This window comes from Podarcis erhardii, assembly GCF_964252035.2.
Source record: "Podarcis erhardii genome assembly, chromosome: 2".
Lineage (NCBI taxonomy): Eukaryota > Metazoa > Chordata > Lepidosauria > Squamata > Lacertidae > Podarcis > Podarcis erhardii.
Window position 1 is genome coordinate 72,711,277 of NC_138498.1, and position 26,558 is coordinate 72,737,834.

At 40.4% G+C, this 26,558-nt stretch overlaps 1 protein-coding gene and 1 long non-coding RNA gene across 5 annotated transcripts in view; one reads left to right on the plus strand and one right to left on the minus strand.

Moving 5' to 3' along the window:
* On the minus strand, nt 1-26,134 carry LOC309336000. Its single transcript, XR_014153850.1, has 3 exons — nt 25,924-26,134; nt 24,480-24,735; nt 1-77 (listed from the first exon to the last, which is right to left on the minus strand). It is a non-coding gene; the product is annotated as an uncharacterized lncRNA (long non-coding RNA).
* The window catches only part of BSN (bassoon presynaptic cytomatrix protein), a 203,895-nt gene that overhangs the window by 79,468 nt on the left and 97,869 nt on the right, over nt 1-26,558 (plus strand). The window lies entirely within an intron of this gene.

Genomic DNA, 26,558 nt, shown 5'->3' on the forward strand with positions numbered 1-26,558 from the left:
TTAGGAAAATGTATTTCAAGAACTATTGTTGAATGTAAGAGCTTAGGATCATTCACAAAAAGGGAAAGTCTGCATACCTGAAACAGAAGAAATACTTTGTCACAATTCATTAATGGAACACAGTGCCAAATGAAGCTGCTGAGTCACAATTGAGAGAGTTGTAGAAAGATTTGGAAGAAACCAGCTCCAAAGCCCATTTAATACTATCAAATTCTATAGCATAAGAAAGCTATATTTTCCTGACAGAACTTAGGTATATTGTTTTACCATATACTAATGTCTTTGGAATATTAGAAGAAATGAAGAACTGGAGTTAGCTACATTTTCAGAAATGGGAATAAAAGGAAGATTGTCTAAATATAATCAAATGTTGCAGAATGAAAACAAACCCATAATGGTAAATGGGAAGACGATTTCAGAGTAATGGTAAAATTGTCTAATTTATCTACATGTACACGACAACAGCAATATTTGAATAGGTTGTTCTTTAAGTGCACAGGGAAAAATATACCCCACCCCCTACCTGATGCAAGTTTCTAAAAAATATGTCTTACTTACCTTGTCAATTATACCCTAAAGAGTATTGGAGGAAAGTTATTAAGATCATTTATAACAAGACATAATATTTCTTGTGATCCACTGGTTGTTATTTTTTATTGTTTAGACCCTGCTAACCAGTACCAGAGGAATAGTGGCAAACCGAGGGATAGATAGAATCCTTCAATTTTTTTATTCAGCCTGATGATTGCCTGTTCCTGACCTCTATTATAAGATATTTAGCCTTTTCAAGTTAGAGTCACGATGAGTTAATATTAAATTTATTGAGTTTGGCAAGATTATTAGTTGAAAATCAGGAAAAGTCCCCCTCTCCTTCATTAGAAGACAGATTTCATGAAATTTGGTAGATAGCTTTAATGGCTAAATGTCCACTGTAGCAATTTGCAGAAAGGTAAACAAAATTATGATGCAATTTTATTAAAATGGAAATGTTATCTGTATTTCCCTGGAGCCCTGAGGGAACTGAATTAGAATACCTAAATATGTGTGCTCTGTATTCTGCTGTTTATGAGTATGCATAAATTAGTATTTTTAAACAGCTGAGCACATTATTCAACATTTGGGTAGTGTGGGGGTTCTTTGTTCCTCATCAAGGTGCTCCATGTATTGAATAACTGTAATTAACATTCATGCCCAGACCACTGAATTTATAAGTGAAAGCATCTAAGATCATCACTGTTCTTTCCTATCAAAATAGGAGATCCCCTTCCTAGTACAAGGAAGCAGCCGTATGTGGAATTAGACCACTGCTTCTTCTAGTTCAGTAGGGGTGGCTAACTGGTATGAAGGCCTAATCCAGCCCCAAAGCAAATTTTTCTGGTCTGCCATGATATCACTGATTTTAATGGTGGAAACAAAAAAGGAGGGGAAAATTGTGGGCACCGCACTGGGGTAGACAGAGCCCAGCACTCCGATGGGGTTGCAAACCACCCCTCCCCAGTCATCATGATGATCCTTTCATGAGTAGACTAGATGTAATAGCCCACCCCTCCCAATAAGGGGCATTTGTGCCTGAGTATATGTGAGAGTGTAGAGTGGCCAAACCCACTGCTGGCATGTGGCCCCCAGAGGTTTTGTGAAGGATGAAAGTGGCCCTTGAACCAAGTAAAAGGATAGTCACCCCAGTCTACACATCTGGCAGTGGTTTCTTGCGGTTTCAGATAGGAAACTTCCCCAACCCTACCTAGAGGTAGCAAGGACTGAACCAGCACCTTTTGGAAGCAAAACATGGGTTCTGCCACTATCTCCTCCCTACTGACATGACACTCATATTTCCCCCAGAAATTGAAATTATGGGAGGGGGAGATATTTGAGAGTTAAGCAGGTGATTCATCTTGCCCTGGGTGAGCATAGATTTGAGGTGTGGCAGCATAGTAAAAACTGGCAAATATTTATTATATTATATTTCACTTATGTTTTAATTACCATCACATGACAAAAACTAAAATTAGCCTACATTATTCTAGGTTTCTTGTAATTTAGCCCAATTCTGTTGCTGAACTTGAATTCAACTTGTTCATCTTAAGCTGCATCTTGTTCTTATATTGGAATACTGCTTAGTTAATTCACATAATCAAGCAGAAGGTAAATTCTGGCAAGACTGATACTATGATTCTTTGGCTCTGACTATGATTTCACAGCATGCATGCGCCCATCAAGAGTCTTCAGTTGCAGGGTTATCTGAGGATGTAATATGTATAGGCCTAGCCCTTTCTTGAAGATGAGCTTAGTATTTGACATAACTCATCAGAGTTGTCAGTCCGTGACATTAATCATCACTGTATTCTCTTAACAAAATTACATTGTAGTTGAAGTGTGTATTAATGTTTTAATTTCAGTTCAAACATCCAACCAATAATTAAATTGAATTTTTTTTCAACTAGGAAATGAAAACAAACCTGTGACTAGTAATCACTGGGATGTTTTCTGTGTGTGTGTTGAATTATTTGGTTAGTGCAGTGAATATATATTGCTTTATTTGTTCTGTATTTCTGTATGTTCTGTATTCTGTATTTCTTAATCTTTGGAAGCAGCATAGTATCAACAGTATGTACTAGAGCAGATACAGAAACCTGAAATATTTTGTGGTCAGATGCTATAATTACTCAAAATAACATAATCACCAAATGGCACCATCAGTGTTTGATGGTTTGAACCTATGAAGGAGCAGGCAGATGTAGTGCTGTAGAGGCTGTTTGCTTCTCAGGAGTCTTTTGAATGGAGTCGGTTGTCTCTACAAAGTGCTTGTAAAATCCATTTAGAAATGCTGCAGAGGCATCATGTGCAGCAGGAACTGCAGAAGCAAGACAGTTACTGTGATTGCCTGAAGCAGATCAGAATGTGATGGAGAAAGTGGGACAGTGCAGCAGAGGAAGGCATTTCATTTGTCATTATGGGTTTCCAGATTCCCTGGTATGTCCAATTCCCTTTACTGAATTGATTAGTGTTCTATTGGTTCTTGGTAAAAGCTCTCTTGATCCATCTGAGGAGCAGTGTGTTAGCACCCCCCACCCCCACCCCTTGCCTCACCCAGGTAGAAAGTGAATAGTGCACTTAGCAGCTGCTGCCTGCTTATTTCTACCTGTGGTACCCTTGCAGGGCAGTTTGGCTCTGCAAGACAATTTGTCTTCCTAGAGGGGCCAGCGAGTTCCTGGTGGCAGATGCCCATGTCTGACTTTACTAGCTGCCCCACTGGGATTTAAAAAGAGCATTGCCTTGGGCAGCAGGCCTGGCAACACCCAAAAAGGGAAGACACCCTTTAGTGTTGTTGCTGTGGGAACCACTAGGGCAGGCATGCCCAAAGTCCCTTTCGGGGGTCTGATCCAGCCCGCCAGTTGGTTTAATCTGCCCCCTGTGGCAGAGTTTATTTCCTGGGGTAAAATCCTAACAAAAAGGTCAACAACTTTGGTTGGCTCTTTGGTTGGCCCCCACGGGCCTTCACTTCATCAAATCTGGCCCTCTTTGAAAAAAGTTTGGACACCACTGCAGGCAAGGATGCTGCCCTCTGGTAGTTTGACTTGTTGCTTGGGTTGCTTTCTAGGTGAGAGACAGGAACAACTGTGAGGGGCTGCATATGCCTAGCCCATCCTCTTAATCAGATTGGACTACTGTAGTGCCCTCTTTTGGGGGCTTCCCTTAGGATTAGTCTGAAAGCTGTAGCTGATGCAGAATGCTGTGGCCAGGTTGTTGAGTGCAACACCTGCATGTGCACATATTACATGTGTTCTGAGGAAACTGCACTGACTGCTGATTCGCTACGGGCCATGCTCACAGTCTTGTTGTTAATATATAAATCCATTAACAACTCATGGCAAATTTATGAGAAAGACAGCCTGCCCCTGTATAGACTTGTGGAAATTCTACTCATGGTACTATACCCTACAGAATATCATAGGGCAGCAACCAAAAAATGGACATTTTCCACTATTGCCTCTATACTATGAAATACTCTTCTGTCTGCCATGCATGAAGCAGCAAATGTGAGTTGCATCAAACGTCTTGTAGAGACAGACTTTTTTGCCCAGGTTTTCCCTGCCCCATAGATTAGAACCTAATTTTCACTTGTTTGAATTCCTGTTTTTAATATGCTTTAGTAATATCATTTTACTGGCTTTATGCTGTACTTTGGTTTCAGTGATAATGTTGTTTCCATGTGTATACCACTTAGAGGTTTTAAAATATTAAGCAGTTTATAAATGAATTTAACTAAATAAATATATTGCTTGTGATAGTGATCAGTTGAGTAAGCCATGACACAATAAAACACTTAAAAGATCCCAATCATTTTGAATAATAGAGATTCATTAATAAGTATCTTAGGTATGCTGTAGTACTCTGCTTATATCTAAAGTAGCCACTGTTAATGTAAAATGCTGCATCTCAAGTCACCTAAGGCTGGGAGTACATGTCCAATCACATTAGAAATAAGAAATGTATTTGGGAAAAAAGTGCCTTGGGGCATATCAGGACATTCTTGACAAAATGTGCATTGTTAGCACTGTGGTAAGGTAAGGCTCAAGAACTGAAAGAATGTAGTCATTTTCTTGCAGTGAAATGCCTAAGGGAATCTCAAAGAAAACACTCTGAGTTGAACATGAATCCTTTACATCCCATAATATCTGACCCATCCCCAGGACACATAGGTTATGGACTATCTTTTAAGCAGCATCCATTACTTCTAAAAGGAAGAGTTTTTAAGGCAGTCATAATAGTGTTTTTCTCAATAAATAAGGTGCTATCCTGACAGGGAGAGACAAAAGCAAGGGCATTTGCCTCAGTATAAGAAGGTAAGATGCTTATTATTTGGGGGTGCCTGTTGTTATGATCTTCAAGTGCCCTGATGTTTTCTGCAGAACTTGTGTTGAAGTTACTTCCTTTAAGGTGGGTGACGGGAGACTCAGATCTTCTCAGTTACATGTATGAAACATTTGGTGGTTAAGATGTGTAAGAGAATGTTGATTATTCTGTTTCCTTTAACTTACAGGAAAGCTGTTAAAATAAAGAAGACTTTTCAAGAGGCTAGTTAACTTAGCCTGGCCTCTTATGGATTTTTCTTGCCAATGTCAAGAAAACTGACCTCATTCTGATTATAATTCTGTGTTTCATGCTAACATCCAAAGCTTCATCTGTTTTCTGTTTCTGTTACCACTTCGCTGGACGCCTCTTAGGAAAGACCATGTTGACCTTATGCACTGTCAATTTACTCTCTCCTCCTTGTTAAACTAATCTACCCCTTGTCCCTTCTTTGCACAGTAGCCCTGCTGTTTCTTTTGTAAGTATTTCAAGCTTTCACTTCTTTCTCCCACACAGTCCAATATCTTACACTTCTGCAAGATGCTTAGCAAGACCCAGTATAAGTTTACATCCATCTCCACGTACCCTACCCTTATCCCATGTCCTCTCTCCCTCTTCCCTCACCTTGCCCCATCTCTGGGTCTAGAAAATTTTATATTCCACGTGCTATACCCTTTTCCCTCCCTCCCTCCCTCCCTTCCTTCCTTCCTTCCTTCCTTCCTTCCTTCCTTCCTTCCTAACATTTCAAACCCAGTCTTCAACGTCAATTATCTCAGACTGGGGTACAATAAAACTCAGTTTAAAAGAGTCACAAATAAATTTCAGTAACAAAATAACAGTGAAAGCTGATAATGTACATAAATACACCTGACAGTCTCAAAACCACAAAGTGACTTCACCCTAAGCAACTAATATCCTGTGAATTTCTAAGAAAATTAAGACTTCTAAAGTTGGTGCCAATCATATATCCTGGGAAGGGTGTAGCACAACTGGAGTACCACAACAACCTCTGCATCATTGCCATCTCCTGCATCTTGAATTCACTTTTCTCCCTCTCTTTGTCCACCCACTTTATCACCTAATGGTAACCATTACACCACCAATTTCCTTAAACCTTGCATTGTCTCTCTGTCGCTCCTCATGAAGGAAAAGTTTCTATAGGCCATAATTTAAAAGCTCCCCACTCCCATCCACTGCCTCTTTGTACCATCTCTTTCTTATCTCATAATACTGCTTCTTGCTACCTCTCTCAGGATCCTTCATATTCCGTCAAACTTGCTTTTATGTCTTCCTTCTACTCTGACCTTACTTTCTGTGATGTGCTTCCTGTGTATGCTGGAACAACATCTCTTTCATCAAGCCTACTTCCCTTGACCTTAAATCATTTCCCAAGAACCACTTCTTCAATAGTGGCTCACTTGAATCACTCCTAACCTTCCACTACCAACCAATTCCCCTCAACCTACCCTGTCATCACTATTAAGCAATCTTGAATTCTCACTCCAACTCATCTCTTTCAAACGTAGATTTTGTACATCCTTTGGTCAGGGATTCTGCCACTTTTCTGTGCATCATTTGCCAACTGTATGGGTTCCAAACTATGCTTAGTGGCAGCAGCAGGGATAGTAGATAATCTTTGTTCATGTGTGACAATTTACTTCACTGTTTCTAAGCATGCCCTAATAGTTTAACTGGCAGTTGTGTGCCTTATTCAACAGCTTGCATAGAGTTTTAGTGTTCTCTGATGATATATGGGGAGGCATCTCTGGCATATTAACACTGCAGTGCAAATGGTAATTTCTCCATTGTTCACCAGGAATGACAATTTTTCGTAGATGGGGAACAGCCATAATTCTGGTATAACTGGCTAGATCAATTCATTTTGCCTCACTATATTAGCTCCTTGCTTTTCTGCTCCTCAGCTTTTGCCAAGTGGGAGTAGAGATCTGGATTAAGAGTCAGCTGGCTCTGCTTCATAATGGAAAATACAGAGTTTCTGTTTGTTGGCAAGAGAGACTGCTTAGGAGAATTGGCACGGTCTAAGACAAGATGGTTCTAAGGATCTTGTTTTTTCATTCTTGCATCCAACAGATGTCTTTATTAAATTTAATTTTGGCTGAAATAAAATTTATGTTTCTTCTCTGTTGTTGTCCTATCTTAAATAATTTTTGTGTGTTGTGGTATTATAGAATGACTTTTCAAATGCCAAATCTAAACCCAGAAAGGGGGGGGGGGTGTTCGAGCTTCAATTAGGACTCTAGTCCAATTTGAGTTAAATTTGTTTCCTATTTGAGAGGGGTAGAGTGTTGGGTCTGGATTTAGGAAGTCCCTGGTTGTCTTTCAAATTTTCTGAATGGCCTTGAGCAATTTATTGGCCTGGTTCTCACATAGCAATAAACCATGTTTTATTAAACTATGGTCCATTAGACCATGGCTTGGCATTATGCGTAAATGCAGTCCAGCAGCCGTTTTTAAACTATAGTTAGGGTTGCTTGTTAATGAAGGTTTACAGTTGGTTCATAAACCTTAGGTGTTATTAACCAGAGATTAGTGTTATGTGGAAACTCAAACCACCTCTTTAACAGTGGTTAAGGAGGCATCCTCAGCCTAAATCTATAGAACCACGAATGAAGAGCAGCAAGAAATTCTAATTGCTCTCAAAGTTCAGCTGCCCTCTCTGCTGAGCACTGAATTTCTCTAGTGTATTGGTTTCTTACAGACTTGAGGTATGCTGAAAACTGGAGAACAGTCATAGTTGTATTAACAGTTGTATGTACTAAATGGAACAATGGTTGTGATATATTCAATGAATGTGCAGCAATAGCTACATTCATCGTCTTTGGCACAAGGGATGTTTTTGCACTCAGCCGAGGGAACCCATTTGCTTAACAACAGAATGAGAAACTTCCAGGGTCAGCAAGGTATCTACATACAATGTTAGGAAATAGCATCTTAATGACATCTCTAAAGCTGAGAGAACAAAATGAAACAGTAAATAGAAGAGTTTAGTAGATGGAGTAGGAACGCAGAGTACATGAGGTGACAGGTGCAATAATATAGGTAGACAGCTGAAATCTGAAAACTGTAATGGTCTGACAATATGTGCAGGAAGAAGGGCAAGAGGAGAGTCTGCTTTGATTCTTCCTTCTCTACTTCCCTGGTTTTTGTTAAAATCTACTGGAATGGAAAAGTGTCTTTAAATAGAATCAGTGAAAAAAAGGCATTAGGATCTACCTGCAGATAGATCTTGTCAGGATAGTAAAATGTAAAAATCTTGTCTAGATAGTAAACTGAAATGTTTGCCCTTTCTCTGTATGTATATCATGTATATCACCTTGAGATCTCTGGAGGAAAGCCAGGGTATAAATGTAATACATAAGGCAACTGCAGAATCTTGCAATATTGAAAACAAGCAGAAAGTCTGCGTACTGTCATTGGTGGTATGTAGCAGTTGTGGAATGGCCACAGCTGGAAGGGTGATCCATTATGTCCTCCATCAGCCACAGGAGCAGCTAGAACTCACCCACAAAATTTAAATTTAAACTGGTCAGTTGCAAGCAAGGTGACTGACTTCGCTCAGGTCCACCACTACATAACTTTTAAAAGATGGCTGTGCCTGCTCTCAGCAGCACATTTGTCGATGGACTTCCTACCTCCCCCCCCCCCTTAACTTATCGTTGGCCCTGCTTTAAGGTGAGCAAGCAGGGCATGCTTAGAGCTTGTGGTGGATTTATTTGGGCACCATATTCAGAACCAGGGAGGAATTTACCTGCAGACAAATTGGGCTTGTCAGGGGGGGGGAGAGATTTCATTTCTCATAGCAACTGTCACAACTTGTGGGCAGTTAATGCATTGGGTTGGATTCCTAGACTAAGCGGAGGGGGTGGCCGGAGCTCTAATCCCCTCCCCACTCCTAGGGATTAGGGTACCCAATTAAAGGGGTCCAAGTGGGGCTGTTGTTGTTTAGTCATTTAGTCGTTTCTGACTCTTCGTGACCCCATGGACCAGAGCATGCCAGGCACTCGTGTCTTCCACTGTCTCCCACAGTTTGGTCAAACTCATGCTGGTAGCCTTGAGAACACTATCCAACCATCTCATCCTCTGTCATCCCCTTCTCCTTGTGCCCTCCATCTTTCCCAACATCAGGGTCTTTTCCAGGGAGTCTTCTCTTCTCATGAGGTGGCCAAAGTATTGGAGCCTCAGCTTCAGGATCTGTCCTTCCAGTGAGCACTCAGGGCTGATTTCCTTAAGAATGGATAGGTTTGATCTTGCAGTCCATGGGACTCTCAAGAGTCTCCTCCAGCACCATAATTCAAAAGCATCAATTCTTCGGCGATCAGCCTTCTTTATGGTCCACCAAGTGGGGCTGCTTCTGTCCAAATGCCAAGACAGGAGATAGTGGCCCATAGAGCACCCGCAAATGGCATCCTGTAGGGATCGCTTGGATTTGATGTGTGTCATAGGGCAGCCATTAACCCAGGAACTACTCTGAAGGAATAATCAACCAGCAAAGGGGCTGTTTGATTCGGAGTACAAACCTTAATGCCTGAGCCAAAGCCCACTGACATCTATAATCAATAAAGTTGTGGCCTATTAGATCCTGAGTTGCTAGTCCTGTCATTATTACCACTACCCTGGTTCTACCTTGACAGCCAAAGGCTTGCTGCTCCTGGGCCCACAAATAGTCTTGCAAGTTCACTTTTAATGGCATCCACATTCATTTTCATGCTCAATTTAATTTTTACACCTGTTTGGTCCTGGTTTGTTTTAAACAGCTAGCCATAGAATAAACTATGGTTCCCCAGATTCAGACTGGGAAGCGGTAGTTTAGTTAAAAGTGAGAGCAGAAGCGTTTCCTCTCCATCTCTCATGTATGAAGCAGTATGGGCGTGGTGTGTGAGACCCAAATTCACCACAGTTGGTTTGTTATAATTTGAACCATGTATTTGATTACCGTCTAAACAGAGTCATTCTCTCTTGATTCTATCTGGGTTTGATTTTAGTTGGTGTTGAGCCCCAGAACTTATTATGAATGTCAGGGCTCAGCCTTGAATGTGTAAAGTAATAATAATGAAGAGAGTATGATGGCTTTAGCATCTGCAGTGCCTGTTCCTCATTAGTGGGAAGCTACAAACAAGAATCTACAACTTGTCAGAGATAGGATAAGGGCTTCCAGGGCAGAGATCATGACTTCTGGGCAAATATGAGCCCAACGCAGTTCATTTTATACAATCTCAAAGTACTCCCTCTCAGATATTCCATTACTAGCTTCCCTGAAAGCAGCCTCTATAGCATGGCTTGGAGCAGTAAGTAAAGTTAATCATGTGATGTCTTATAGTTGAAGAAGAAACTTGATCGCTTACTTAGTGTTCATAACCTTCAGCTAGATAAAGCAGGTCTCTTAATATTTAATGCTGAAAGAGACCACTTTCTCTGGCTCCCCTTAAAGCCAGTAGTCAGTGAGTAAGAATTTTTGAGGACAAAAATAAGCTTTAAAACAACAATATAGTAGAAACGTTTGGAAGCTTCTCGCTGATGATCTAGATCAGTAGGCAACTAAGTTCTGTGACAAGAAAAGGAAGAAAATAGAAAAATGTGTGCATGGATTTTGTCCTCCATGCTACTTAACATCTACATGAAACTGCTGGGTGAGATCCTTTAGGGCAGGCATGTCCAAACTTGGCCCTCCAGCTGTTTTGGGACTACAACTCCCATCATCCCTAGCTAACAAGACCAGTGGTCAGGGATGATGGGAATTGTAGTCCCCAAAACAGCTGGAGGACCAAGTTTGGCCATGCCTGCTTTAGGGGTTTGATGCTTGGTGTCCCCATCCTTTTTCCATTTGGCGATGTGTCTGTTAGATTGTAAGCTTATGAGCAAGGAAGAGATCATTATTGATCTTTTATGCAAGCATTTTTTTCAGCTGAAGAGTAGGGTAAAAATAGCTTAAGATAAACATTATGTTCATGGCACCCAATCTCTCATTTCCTTCTAAATCCAAGGAAGCTATTCAAGCTTTCAATACGTAATGGAATACGTAATACGGACAAGGCAGATGTGTTTATGGGCCAATCATGGCCTCCCAATTTGGCATGTGAGGCCATTTCCCCCATGTCAGGCCCTCCTGCCCATCCGCTGACATCACCAGTGATGTCAGCGTATAGTTGGGAGGCTAGGTTTTAGCCCTGCGTTGGCTGTGTGCCTTGTTTGGGGCAGGGAACAGGATCGCACAGCCAAGACAGCAGGATTTACTCTCTGCTCATCAGCTCATGAGCGGAGATTAAAGCCTTCTCAAAATCTCAGCTCCTGCACTACCCCTGTGAAGCGGGGAAGTGTCTCCCCCTGCCTCACCGCTGCTTCTGACTGCCCACTTGCAAGAGAAGCAGCCTTTAAATGTAGGAGAGTGGTGTAATGGTGATAATGGACATCCTAGTCTTAAGATTTCAGTCTGTGACTGTTACATTTAATAGTGCTTAAGGTCAGGAGAGCCCGGTGAAAGTATCTCATCTGAACACTTGATGAATAGCATACTGTTTACTTTCATCCCATTATCACTAAGTCACTAACTTGTGTTAGACTAAAGCTACTCCACTGTGATTTCTCTATTGTAAGTTGTTATTTGCTTAGGCACAGCAAGGAATCCTTGCTGAATATGGAGTCTTTTCACAGGCTACTTCATATTCAGTTCCTTACAGTCATCAGAAGCATTGGACATTGAAACATGTGGTTTTTCCGAGGAAATATATTGATGAGCTAATGGCACATATAGTGTCGAAACTGCATATGCTTAACTCCTTCCTCTGATTTAATTTTTTTATCATTTAAGCCAATTTGAGAGAGTTTTACTCTGAAAAGCAGCCTGTAAATATTAAATAAAAATAAATTCCTGGGGAAAGCTGTAAGCATAGATGAATGGGTAGGGTGTGCTAGTGGAAGGGAAATAACAATAAAATGTTCCTCATGTTTTGGCCAGTCAAAAATAGTGCGCAAAAGGTCTACATACTGATGCAACATCCAAAGGTAGACTGTACTCTGTAGCCAAACCAGCAATATTTCCTGTGTGGGGAATTCCTTGATAATCGATTTTGTAGATGTGTCAGAAGGAAAGAGGAGACCGACAAGTCCAGAGATGGAATCTTTGATAGAAAAACTTCGGTAATTCCTAGGACTGTTTACATCTGTATTTTGCCAAGGAGGAAGCATTAATTGTGTTTGGGTGTGTTCCATGTTCCTACAAAAAGAATTGCTCCTGAAGATAGAGGGAAAAAAACCATTCTGAAACATATTGGACATTTATTACTACAATAAACTTTTTGGAGCACTTTGAGAACAATTCCCTCTTTCGCTTTCTCGCATCTTTTTGAGTTTTTTAAATTTTCCTAGCCTTGTTGACAAACTCGCTTTGTTTGGGTTTTTTATTCAACATTCCTGCATGGGAAGCACTGCATGAAATGAAATGGTATGAATGGGCTCCTTAGTATTTGCAAAGGCACTGTTGTGGTGAAGATGCAGATTGACATTGCAGAACGGGGCTGTAAGTCCACGATTGACAAGTTAGAACTGCATATTTGAAAGAAAGCACCGAGACTTTTAGTTAGTCTTCTGAATAATAAATGTGACTGACTGCTCAGAGCCATGTTACGTAACCAGCTTGTATCTTGAGTTTGTGCACTGGAATGGAATAAGTCTCATCAAAAGCTGCCTGTAAAAGTTTTGTATAGCAAATATTAATCAAAAGAACAAAGTATGTTTAAATAGAAATGCAGGTGCCAACAAAATAAAGTGAGTTTTATGCTACTGTAGGCATCTTTTCTCAGCCAACAAGCCTTGTGGTTTAGCAGCAAGTAGCTTGGAGGCAACTTAACCAATGGCTTTCCTACTGCACATTAAAATTTCTGCTTTCAGTGCTGATGGGCTTTTGTTTACCACCATTCATCTCGGAAAGAAACACAGGTGTTGCAGTGGTCAGTTTTATCATTCTCTAAGCTAGAAACCAGTGCTGGCAATAATGAACTTCAGTTTGAATGTAAATACTTGGTTTTCTGCTTTCTTTCTTCTCTGAGCCAAGTGGGTCTTACAGCTCTTTACTTATTTTTGCTTGGCACTACACTGTCCAGGGGTCTGTAGGAAAAGACCAGCGGACTTATGGGCGCATGTAGAATAATCTAGCAGGCCTGGTGCTACCTGTTGGCTACCAGCTGGCCTTCCCTGCGGTAATCCATTCAAGCTGGCGTGTTTTACAGCTCTGTGACAATAAACTGAATTCCTGAGACCTGAATTCTTTCCTTGGACATTTGTTTGATAATGTTCTAGGTGACCACTGCAGCTGTTCCACCCATAGCTGTCAACTTACAGATTTGAAAATAAAGGACAGCAGCCTTGAAAATAAGGAACCTGCAGCCTCACCTGTTCCAGGCACTCCAGTCTTCCTGTCCTCCTGCGATCTGGTCAAACTCATGCTGGTAGCTTCAAGAACAATGTCCAACCAACTTTGTAACCAGAGGTTCAACTGAATAGAATCTGAATCGCATGCACCACAAGGCCTATGCAGCCTCAACTTAAGATGGCTCCCCGGCCTGGCTTTGCACTGCAAAGTTTGCAGCAGCACGTGCAACAAAATAGCGTCCAGCATTCAAAAACCCCCTCAGCTTGCATTAACTAGCCACACACAAGGCATGCAAGCTCCACCCCCCCAGTCGTTCTTAGACTTCTTATTGGATGAGCAACACAGCCAAGCAACACAGTTGGAGCCTCCCTCCTCCCTGGCCGGCAGGGAGGGAGGGAGAGGAGCTGCTTCCTTTGAAATTTAAGGGACATCATTTAAGGGACATTTAAGGGACATCCATCAATAAGGGACAGCAGCGGGACATGGCGCTGGAATAAGGGACTGTCCCTTCAAATAAGGGACACTTGACAGCTATGGTTCCACCACGTATTCATTCCTTCATTAATATGTCAATTAGGCAATCCTCACATCTGTGTTGTGAGAATAATGAGAATGACGAGATTCCATGAATAGTATTGTATCACTATACTTTATGTATTAGGCTGAATTATTTCATCTCCCTAACAACATGCCGCTCATAAAATATTATCTTTGGTTTTTTCATTATGGTGAATGAAAGGAAATTATCAATATCTGCCTGACAAGCAGAATAGAACTACTGTAAATAAATAAATAACATTATTAATATGGATATGATGAGAAAATAATCAAAATATGAATTCAGCGAAGGATCTCTCTTGGTTTCAAAATGGCTCCCAGGTTTTTTTCTTTAATACAGTATTGCTTTTTTCTTTTCTTTTCAAAAAAGGGTATCTGTTTGAAACTACATCTGTTTCTGTCATTGCTAAAGGATGTCATATTTCTTTTAGTTATTTATTTTATTTTATTTATTAAGTATTTATAGACCTTTTAGGTCAAGCCCTCTCAAGGCTACGTACATTTTTGAAACCAATTCCAGTAAACTACAGTCACATTCAAATATTCCAAAGGCCAGCACTATAGTCATATAAAATTATATTAATTTAAACACAAAGATGGAATAAAAAGCTAGCCATGAAATATTATCCCTGAGTTATATGTATTATGATACCTGTATTTCTAAAAGTGAATTTGTGTGAATCACACTACTTTTTTAGCTGTATACTTTAAAAAAATTAGATGCACACTTAAAAATATTATGAATGGGATAGCCCTTAGCATGAATACATTTCTTGTTTTTCCTAAATATAAAGCTTAACCCTCAAACTGTGGAAAAATGGACTTCAGTCCCTTCAAGCTACTGTAGTTTATTGAGATGACTGCCCTCATTCTTAAGTGGTAACATTAATGGAGTGGGAAAGTCAAGCTGCCTGAGAAATCTTTGTTCAACTCTGTGTTGAACTTTAAATGAATTCAGTCAATGCCCATGAAAAATGAGGACTGAACTTATCTTTAGACAACAGGGATAAGGGTAAATAAATCTGAAAGTTACTTTTTGAAGGAGAAGAGTTCTTTTAAAAGCTTCTTACTGGGCTAAATTGACATATACAGGGTTCCACATGCAGTTTATTTTTAACATGATAACAGATTCTAGTTAACACTTGCAATAAACACTTAAAAGGTGAAAAAGCTGTTGGAAAAGATGCGAAGTTAAATCTTAAACACCTCAAATTAGTAACTTATTAAGGGAAGCACCATTCATTTTAACACATCATCCAGGTACCCCTAAATAAATAAATAAATAAATAATATGGTGGTTAGGGGCTATCTTTGTAACTGATATAACCAACGAATCTATGATTAAAAATATGGATGATCAGTATAGAAGAGCTCATTTCCATGACATTAAAGAGCAGCATCTATTCAGCAAGCCTTTGGATAAAATAATACAGATACAAATTGTTTGCTTTCATCTCACCTTTGCACAAGCAAAAGAATCAGAGTCTGCCCTTGACAATCTACTGCAGGGATCAGTCCTACAAGTGTTGTTTTATTTCCATTCCGTTCCATTATGCCAGATATTTATTTTAAGGTGACCTGGTGGTAAGCTTGAAGATAGGGTTTGGATTGCTTTTCATGTTGCTTTTGAAAGCCGTGGTTCACATTCAGAGGACTGGACTTCAATTTATGCTGCATCAATCTTGGATGAAAGTGATTGCAAAATCACTTCTGGAACTTATCTCTGGACTCACATGTATTATAGTTAAGGCATTTTGTACTCACAGATCTTAGTCATGGAAGATGCTTCCCAAAAGCTATTGCAAAAATGAAGTGATGAAGAACCCTTTTTTTAAAAAACCAAAGTTATTAGCATCCAGTCATTTGGTATGCTTATGCCACACAAAGCTGGATGGAATTCACGGTTCAGGGAATCACCTGCTGCTTGTGTCAGTGAATTACTGGAATTTTTTTTCCTTTGGGTGCATGTTTGATACTTCATGGAATTTAGTGACACTGCACAAACCTTTTATGCTAATGTATAGTTACAAGATGCAAGTAATCTCTCAAGTGCTCTGCGTGGGCTGGTTTCAACTAGAGAAACAAATTTCTGGGATTTTAGAAATAAAAATAAAATAGTTTTGTAGCTTTCAGAAAAAATGTGCAAATAAACAATTAACCAAACTAACATTGTACAGTGTTGTACAATTACTCTCAACTAAGGGCTATCATGAAATTAATGCAGGAGAATATCTTTCCAGACACTCAGATGGGTTCCCACCATGTGCCCCCCATGCATATATGTTACAAAAAGAAACAAGATGTTAACAAAATGGTCAATCTAGGCCACTCTGTTCTGAGCATCCTTTTTTCTGGTAATGCAAGCTGTCATACTTTAACTAGTCAACCCTTCTTTGTAAAGGAGGGCTGAGAGCAATCAGTGAGCAATGTTCAGGTAAAACACAGCCAGGATAAATACTACTAGATCTGCATGACACTGCAGTTCTGCAAAAATAAGCAAAAGGGGATCAGGAGCCACCGGTTGGTTTATAATTCCAGCAGAATTAATTAATTGGTTTATAATGCCTGTCTATAGCATTTTGTTTTTTGTTTTTTGTTTTTTAATCCTGCTATGGCTGTATGCTAATGCAATAAAGGTTTTGAATTTGAAAATTACAGCAAAAATCTCTTGACTAGAATGTGCTAATCCAGGGACAGCGCCATCACAAATAATATAATGTCCCCACATTGCCACATTCTTACCAGCATCATGGAGAGAAAGTTTTTGTTTATGTGCCATAAACTAATGGGATTCTTAGAGGGATTGATTATAGTGGAATTCACATCACATTATTTGTATTGTTTTGGTAAACTACCTGGGGAAAATAATTGAAGAGGTGGTATACAATGCTTCTACTAAACAAAGTAATAAATAATTTGTGGGGCCCACCCTATTTTAGCTTGCATCAGTATCCAAGTCAGAAAAGGGCTTTCACCTTTGCTCACCTGACTCCATCAAACCTAAATTCACCTTCTTAAGTCATCCTGCTAGTTAGCTGCAGGTGAGGAGTCGAGACAGTGGTGGTAGCATCAGAAGAGAGCATGGCAAAGGGAGCTCGCCCCCTTTCATCTTATTCTTCATTGCCCTGACATGTTCTGCAACACATCAGAACTGGAAAAAACCCAGTGACAATTGGGAATTGGAAGCTTCCCACAGGCTGCCACAGTGCCAGTAGCTTTTGAGAAGGCACAAATGCTTTTTTTTTTTTGGTTCTGACACACTGCAGAGCACATCAGGATGAAAAAGGGGGATCCTTCTTGTTGCTTGCTGCTGTTATATCCTCCCCATCCTTCCTTCTCTTCCAACTAAGTAAGGAAAAGGATGGGAGAGTGCATTCGGAGGGTCTTCATTTTCCAAAACTGGGTTGTTCAGGAAGTGAAATGACTTGTTTCTGATTTGTGGGGGAAAGAAAACAATTTGCCTATCCTTACCTCAAGTTTCTATTCCTTAGACTGCTAAATTACTCACTTGATGAAAACAGTTATGTGGGAAAGATTTCTATGCTAGTGCCCTGTTGGAAAATCAGTCATGAAGGTATCAACACTCTAAGACAGGCATAGCCAAACGTGGCCCAACAGCTGTTTTGGGACTACAATTCCCATCATCCCTGACCACTGGTCCTGTTAGCTAGGAATGATGGGAGTTGTACTCCCAAAACAGCTGGAGGGCCAAATTTGACCATGCCTGCTCTAAGATGATCTCTCTATGGCCATCAAATAGCATAAATTCTTTCCATATTAGGATTGCGATATGGTTTCCTGCACTCTGAACATGGAAAGTGGCTTAATACTAGACTTGAAAAAGAGGCTGAATATTGAAAGATGATTCCAGTTTATGTTGCTCACCACTTTCCATGGACTTTCCCTCTCTTATTTGCTTCATAGCAAAAATGTTTAGGATTTTGTAATCAAATTTATCACTTATTATTGTTACAGTTTTTAAGCTGTTTTTATTATGTTTTAAACATCACCTTGGGATGTATGTGGAAGGTGATTAATAAATAACAATAAGACCAATAATAAGAACACAAAAAAGTCTGAGTTCCAGCTGTGCTCTGTTAGTTAATGTGTAGTATACTCTGCCCAAAGCAGGCCTCTAAACAGGAAGGTAAAGGAAACTTACTATGGTAAAGTTTGACTCTGACATTTTCCTGGTGAAACCTCTCTATTCCCTGGCAAAGAAGAGTGTGCATTAAATGGGTTCTTTAAGATTCAAATAGCTTCTTTTGGAGTGGGAGGTGAGTGAGAGCATGTAGGCTGATGCGACGAAGAGAGATTTTTGCAGTCTAAATGTGCCGCTAGCATTAAAAGCTCTTTTAGGTGCTTCTGGAAATGAGTCTGCAACAAAGCAAACAGTTTCACCTAATTAAGAACCTGTTTCATAAGCTCCAGATAATACTTTGCAACTTAAACAATTTTCCAGTGGTTTTGGAACAGAAATAATTTTAAAGGAGCAGCTGCTGCTATTTACCAACGTGAGGATGTGTCATTAGAGTAATTACTAGATGTTCTTTTTTTGGTGCTTCATGATGTGATCTGAGACAATAAATAGGGCCATCTGAAGGTACTGCAGCTCCAAGAGTCTGTGCAGGCAAAAAAGTTCTATAGAGTTCATGCTGGTGACGCATGGTGGGAAGGTGGCCCTATCCCAGCCTCAAATAGGAAGGCATATAGTAGTTTAATGGTCTCCCTCCCTTCCGCACAGAAACATGCACTTATATCCCGAACAGATAAGGCAGACCCCTGTTTACATTCGGAGGTACATTGTTGAAATCAGGTATAATTGGAAGTAATTGAAAAAGCCTGAACACCTCACCCCTCCTCACTTCACCCCACCCCCGTTCCACCCTTTTAGTGATAATTCAGTGATGGTTTTGTGACGTTTCTAGATCACTTCTGGGTTCACTGTTGTAATGGTTCTAGCGGGTTGCTCATGCGTAAGTTGCAACCACTCTTGGCTTGGTTGCCTGGTTGAACCCTTTCTGTCTGGACAGCCCTTCACTTCGTGGCTGTCTCAGTCGCTGGCAGAATCCGTCAGTGGGTGTTTCTTAAACTTCTTCCAGCAAAAAAGTTCTTTGACGCCAAGTCTCCTCCTACTCTCCCTGCGCGGAAGTCTTCTGCGCAGGGAGGGTGTGGGCAGTGGAGTACCTGTGCTCTCCCCACTAGTCTCCGGTGAAGAGTCCTGGAGCCTTTTCTCCGATTCCCCCATCTGCCCCCCTTCTCTCCTGGTGTTACGTTGATTTCCTTCCCCAGCAGATGGGCTGCCTCTCTCCCTGCTGGGACCCTCTCCAGCATCGCTTTGGAGCCTTCCCTCCGCCTCTGGCTCTGATGGCAGTTCCCTGACAACTGTGTTGGGATTTTCCATTCCACCTTTAGTTGCAGACATGAGATTGTTACATGTCACATGTCTGTTTACATTCCAGCACAGTTTGCTGGTGTAAGCGGAATTTCCACTGTATTGCTTTTGCTTTTGCTTTTGAATCTTCTCTCTGAGGAGACGGCAAGGAGAGACGACATGTTTCTCTGTTTTGAGTTATGTTTAATAAATCTGTAGTTAATAGTATGTATTCACAAGCCTCAGTCTCTTCCGTTGTGCAGTTACACTGCTAAGTATAGTGTGCCCAAGGCTTGGGTCACTGATTTATGTTGATGGATCTTCGCAGTGGCATGGCTGGAAGGAGACAATCCAACTAGGGGCTAGCCAGCTGGCCTTTCGACCCCCGAATGCCGACCCACTGTGGTGTGCAGAGACACGATCACACACAAATTGAACATTTGTAATTGGGGGGCTGCCTGTACTGTTGTGTGTCTTCTGTGTTTCTGTGGCCTTGGCTTGACCCTGGACAGCAGAGATTGGAGTTGTCCTTTTCCTGTGTTCTAGGCAAAAGAGATAATCCTTTCTCCTGCTCACATGTGGCATGACAGGCGAGCACACTATTTCTTTGGCAGTGGGGTCCATTATAGTGGTCCCTGAGACAAAGGAAAGAGAATACACTGGCACCAGAGGCTAGTGCTAAAGTGATTGGTGGGGGTAGGAACCCAATCTGATCTGACGTTTGATCATGGATGCTCACAAAGGAATTCACTGCTCTCAAATTCAAAATGGCACAGGGAGAACCAGAGAACTGTTTGCTTCCCTTGTCAGGCATTCTATCCGGTAAGAAAACAGAACAACCTTTCCTGTGAACTGAATGGAATACAACTCACGTTGTGGAATTCCCTCGCCACGATGCCCCTCTTTACCCTGGCCATTGACACCTGAAGACCCATATTACTCTTGCGACTGCAATTTTGTTTCAAACTGTCCTTTATATTGTATTTTAGAATGTTGTAATTCACTATGGATGTTGTTACTATAGATGGGGGAGAAATTTGATTCACTTTGCATTTAAAGGCCAACCTACCTAATTCACATTTTCTAAAATAATATGCAAGCTGACATAGCCAGCCTTCAAAATTTGCAATACTCTGCATTTTCTAGTGCAGTCCTTCAGCCAAGCAACGTATACAAAAAGGCATATACTAAGGCCAAATGTGCATAAAAATGAATATACTACTGAAACATGCATGATATTAGGGAAAATATAAATATTAGGAAAGCTATGCTTTTTGAAAATGTAATTAGTAGAACTTAGCGCTAAAATGCTGGTTAATTTTCATAAGGATAAAAATATTTTGTTGGGCTGGATTCAGCTAACCAATACCACTAGCAGAAGCCCATACAAGCGATTCTCTTAGCACTACCTTGAATTCCTCCAGTGGAAATGTGGAGAACTGAATTTAACGTTGGAAAAATGAGAAACTGAGAGAAACAGAAATAGACATACTTCCTCATCTGCAGTAGTTACTGACAGTTTTTTGCCATTTAGCATGGCTGTACCCCTAAGTTATACGCATAGTGAACATAGGATATTGATAGTTACACTAGAATTGAACTCTCTGGATATTTACTTGACAACAGCATGCCCTGTGTATTTGTTCATATGGAGCTTTTTCCAGACTCTCTCATTGATGGATTGTGATTATTTGCATATCATGATGACTCTGCCATGAAGAAAGCTGGGTCCAGCATAATATATGAATTGTCTATGCTATAGCATTCTGGCATGACTCTTTCCTGCATTTCTGGCTGCTTGCTCTCAGGTGCCATCTGCTGGCACACTTTCAACAAGTACTTCCTGTGGTTTCTTTTTCCGAAAGAAATAAACACTTCTGAAGAAATGCGCCATTAACCAAAACTAGGACAAGTTAACTCCTTAAACCTAGAGATCTACAAGAATATGCTGCATGTTGTTTGAAAAGCAGAGATTTGGTATAGCGATTCCCCACTGTGATAAGCAAAGGGTAGAAAACACCATGATAATTTCATGCCGGTAGAGAACAAAGTAACTGTTCTCACTGTGCCTGAAAGAAGTCTGTGACCTAGTGCAGGTGACTGAGAACTTTATGGATGTTTTGCATCCAGTCAGAAGGGTGGTTTGATGGTGCAGTGAAGTGATAAGAAGCATACTGTGTCTGCAGACATTGGGGGCAGCCTTTCCCTCCACTTTTAAATGAATGTGTTTGAAACATCGATTATTTAATATGTAATGGGAACTGAAATGGGAACTACTGTTCATTTAATCATAAATGCATAGCTTTTCCAAAATACCAACTCAGAATGTTTTACTATAATGCTTCCTGCTTCCTGCTTCTTGATTAAATGTGCGAACAAGAAGGACAAACATGAAACTTGCATCACATAACAAACTATATCATTGCACATTGGTTATACGTGTTTTGGTGATGACTTAATGGGAGCATAGCGGTTCCCTAAGTAAAGATGATTGTTCCCTAAGAAAAGATGCAAGTTAACATGATTATGACTTGCATATGTTTCCAGAGTGGCAAATGTTATTGGCTGACATAAGATGTACACACCAACACTTTATATCCCCAGCAGCCCACTATCTCTGCCAGCAAGCACACCACTAAGGCCATGTTCCCCTTCCATGTTCTCAGTTGCACCAGCCATGTGCTTCATTCAGCCCCTTTCCTGCACATACCACTATTTGTGGTGGATTTTCCCTGGTGTTCTTGAAGCTAGGTTAACTAAACAAGTAAACGTTTTTTATTGCATTATAGGGATAGTGTTTAATCTCAAAGGCTACATCATAGGCAATTTAAATGCATCCATTGGTGGGATATGGATGCCACAGTTGCTATGACAAATTTAGAAGCAGCCTATTCCATGGCTTTTCCTCATTCCTAGGGAAGACATTTAGGCCAGATTAGAAGGCAGGCTTTTGCCATGGTATCAGTGTCAAAGGAGAAGAGGATTAATGTTCAAGCTGATGTGGCTGAGATCCAGACTCTCTCCCTTTGGCATCCAGATGAAGTTCTGAGATCTGTTAGTTAGCCAGTTTTTAATCCATTTAGTAGACATTATGTGACAATTTCTTAAATCAGAACATTTTGAAATATTAATCCAAATTCTATACAATAGTGCATAGGTTTTGTCCAACAGGTAGAATATAATATTTTCATTTATTAATGTTAATATGCTGTTGGTGGTATCTGTCTCGAGACACAATGTACTGTGCTGTTGGGGGTGAAGTCAGATCACTGTGTTAGCAGCACCTAAGTGACCTCCCGGGGACACAAGCCTGGGCAGTGTGTATGGAGGTCCTGGGCTGCCCAGATGAAAGGACCCTCCTCTCAGCTTTGCTGATGTGGCACCAGCTTGGCTGCAGGAGTTCCCAGAAGGAGGTGTACAAGGTGCCATCCAACCATCATAGGAACTCCACTGCAGAATTGTGTAGGGTTTAGTCCTTAGCCTTTTCTCCTCCCCAAGATATCCTGCAAGGCAGCAGAGGTTTAGGATCAGAGTACAGTTGTACCTCGGAAGTAAAACAGAATCTGTTCCGGAAGTCTGTTTGACTTCTGAAACGTTTGACTTCCAAAGCACAGCTTCTGATTGGCTGCAGGAAGCTCCTGCAGCCAATCGGAAGCTGTGGAAGCCCCATCAGACATTTGGCTTCCCAAAAAACGTTCAAAACGTGTTTATCGGGAGACAGACAAAGCAACCAGCACAGGTTCAGATGATATGCTAAGCCAAACCATGACTTAACTCCCCACATCAGGACTGGAGGAGAAGTAAAGTAGCTGCAGTCTCCTCTGTGGAAACTCACGTGTTCATGCCAATCCATTGTTTGGTTTGGAGTTACTTGTGAACTGACCCCCTTATATGTCTCTGACAACTAGTTTATTAGGCTTCCCTGCTCTGATGCTGAAAGTTTACTGTGTCAAAGCTAACAATATGTCTGCAGTAACCAGTTTTCACACAAGTTTTACTATCAACGATGCTCACAGATTTCTTCACAGCTGTGTCTTGTCCAGTTTGTGCTTCACTTCTGGATTTTTATTTAATGCCTCACTAAATAGGTTTGGGGAAATCCCCTTTCATGCTAGCAATTACTCAGATAAATGTTCGTCATCATCCCTTCTTTCCTTTTCAACTTTTATAAAAGCATTTTAGCTTTTTCTTCCTTTATTTTTTTCAAATTGAGTCTCATTGTGGGTTCATCCTCCTATTTGAGATAGAGTCACAAAGAAGTGTTTCAACTCTTGCACCCTTCCCTGTAGCTCTTTGATCCCTTGTCCGCTCCATATTTCCACAGTTGTCTCAAGTGGTTCCCCCCATTACTCACACGTTTAAAAACGGTAAACTCCAGCATAATTGGCAATGTGTAAGCTGGGTGTATATCTGGCCTTACACAAACTTGTCATTAGTACAACATAGAACGGTGTGGAGCAGCTTAGCAAGCCAAGGGCCACTGAAAGGCATAGCTTGAGATCTGAAGCATTTATCATTACTGACATGGATTGGAATGCGTGAGTATCTTGAATAGATGAAACCACACAAATTTATGTTTGCTATATATTACAGCACTATTAAAATCACACAGCTGTGCAACATTAAATTGGGGGTTTTTTTTTATATCTTTGATGGATAGGTGAATTTTGGAGCCTTATTACTTATTATGTGTAATATCAGCAAAGATGTACATGGGGAATACTGTTACTATGTGGTAAATTCTTACATTTCCCATGACAGCAGAAAGCACTTCAGAAGAATTCTAGTGAAATACAACCATTTTGAGACAACATTCTCCTCTACTGTGTGTTGGAAGTAAATTTATAGACCCGTAGTTGCTTTCCATATGTGATAAGCGAACTGATACTTTGCATATTTATATACTGTTTGGGTCCAAACCACTAGGGAAATATCTGTCCAGCTTCCTGTTCTTAATATGCTAACACTGCACACATGCTCCATTAACCAATCAATTTAATAAGTGTATTCATTCAGTAAAATATCAGGGTTCATGCTGCGAGAATGTGAATTCCCTGCTGTTTTCTCTTTTCAATTATTAGCAGTGGCTCATTACATTGTAAAAGACTGGGACATGCAGTCTTTTGGCTTACAGAGAATGTTGGTAGAGGAAGTTATTGTGAAATTTCTTAGCCTAGCATTGGTAGGGTACGGTGTAAGTTCTGGTTGAATAAACCTGGTGGTGGTGGTGATGATGAATTCAATTTCTATACCACCCTTCACCCAATGATCACAGGGCAGTTTGCAATATAAAAACACGAATATACATACCATAATAACATCTGTACTATCAGCATTTTCTCTGTTGTATGTGGTCTCCGTAAGCTTTTTGCTTGGGTGTATTGCCGTGGTTTCTCTTCAGTTACTGTTCTTGTTCTTTTAAGAGATGTATCAAATTCTTTTTTCCCTTTTTGCTTCTAAAGTTAATCCCTAAACTGAGATGATCCTCAACCTCTTTCCTGGCAGGCTGAAATAATTTTTTTCTGGGTTTGAAGGGGTGTTAACACTTCGTTGCCTGCTGTCTGACCTGCGAAACAGAAAATAACTCAAATGGTGTTCAGCTTCCCTTTCATTGAAAAATGGAAGCTTCAGCCCTTCTTATGGTCTTCAATCACAGGAAAGCTCTGTAAATAACCTGCAGAAGTCTCAGCAGACCTGTGTCTGATTCATGAGTAGATGCAGTCATAAATCCTTCTTGCATTACTTTTGTCTCCTATGGGGAAGCATTCTTCCGAACAAAAATTGAAATGTAGGAAGCAGCTCTAAAAGAATGATATTCGTTTAGAAAGAGGAGAAAAGAGATGGAAAGACAAACAAGGAGGAAACCCTCAGGCCACAGCCCATAGGGAATCCTATGAATAGCTCAGCACATCCAATGTGGGTGGGTTTTCTTTTTTGCTTTTGCAAATGGCAAACCGGTAGCTGCAATATATACACGTTGCAAAACACCAGAAGTTTAAAAAGCACTTTATAATGTGATATGGTGTATGGCAGTGCTGGTATATTCGTTTTTCAAAGAGAAACATGTGTGCTTGTGCCTTCTGGATTATGGCCTCAGGGCCAAATGAAATGAAACACTCAAGAGATGCACCTCCAAATGATTAAAAAGAAGAAGTTGCATACAGAACAAGGCCTAGTTTGGAGAAGATGGAGGAGTGCTTAAACGTTTCTCCTTAGGACACTTTCCTTTTATTATTATTTTTGAAAATTTAACACACACAAAAAGGAACGGGAAGAAGAAATAGAAGAAGAAATATGAATAATTCTGATAATAACAAAAAATAACACCAGTTCACATTGCATATCTACTGCAACAAGTGTGGAGATCAAGCTGTCCATCCCTGCACATCTCCCAAAATCAAATATTTGTGTGCTGTGCTAAAATTCTCATTCCTTTCTGATTAAAATCAGTGGCTGAGCTAATTAAAAGATTAGGCTGGCTTGGCAGAAGTCTTATAAAGAAGGGTGCTCCTGCAACTCTTGTATCTGCTCCTGTGTTTCAAATCCAATTTCCTGAAACTTTTTATTTCTTAAGACTCCACAGTCTTAAGAAAAAAAAAGATATAGCCCTCTGTTTCCCTTGCTATCCCATTGAACTGTGAGTCTGATCAGAACATTGCCATAATTTAAAGTGTGTGAGCCAAATAAGCACAGAATATTTCAAATGTAATTTTGCTTAACCCACCCTTATTTTTTTCGGTAAATTGAGTAATACCTGTTGGGGTCCATATGTCCATATGGCCACTGAAGCAAATTCAGCAAAAAAATAACTTTGGACTCTTGTAAATCTTGGAGGGGGAAGTGTGTATCAAGGAAACACATAAAGATTATTTCAGGACGACTGGAACTGAAACAATGGAATGAAATGAAAATGACAAGAGTGCAGACAAGACCTTAGACTCCAAGGATTTTGACAGCATCTATGAGAATACCAGTCTGTTCACAGCTTCACCTGCATGGACAGTAATTTTCACAATATGGGTCCTGGACAGCTGTTTGTGATGTAACATTTGCATGTGTGTAGTTTAGTAGAGGAGGCTAAAAAAAAACCCTCATCTTAAAGAGGTGGAACAGTTATCTGAAACAGTGTTTTTGTATACTGAAGTAGCATTGTGTATAGTTCTGCAGCAGGGACATTCAACATGGTGCCCTTCAGAAGTTGTTGGACTACAACTGCTATTATCTGTGACCTTTGACTGGGGCTCATGAAAGTTGGAGTCCATAGGCATCTTGAGGGCACCAAGTTGTCCATCCCTCTTCCTATGCAAGTGTCATAACTTTAAAATATGCTCCTCCTGTTTGGGTGTACCTCTTGCACTTAGAAGCATGATGCTTAATTTACAAATAAGA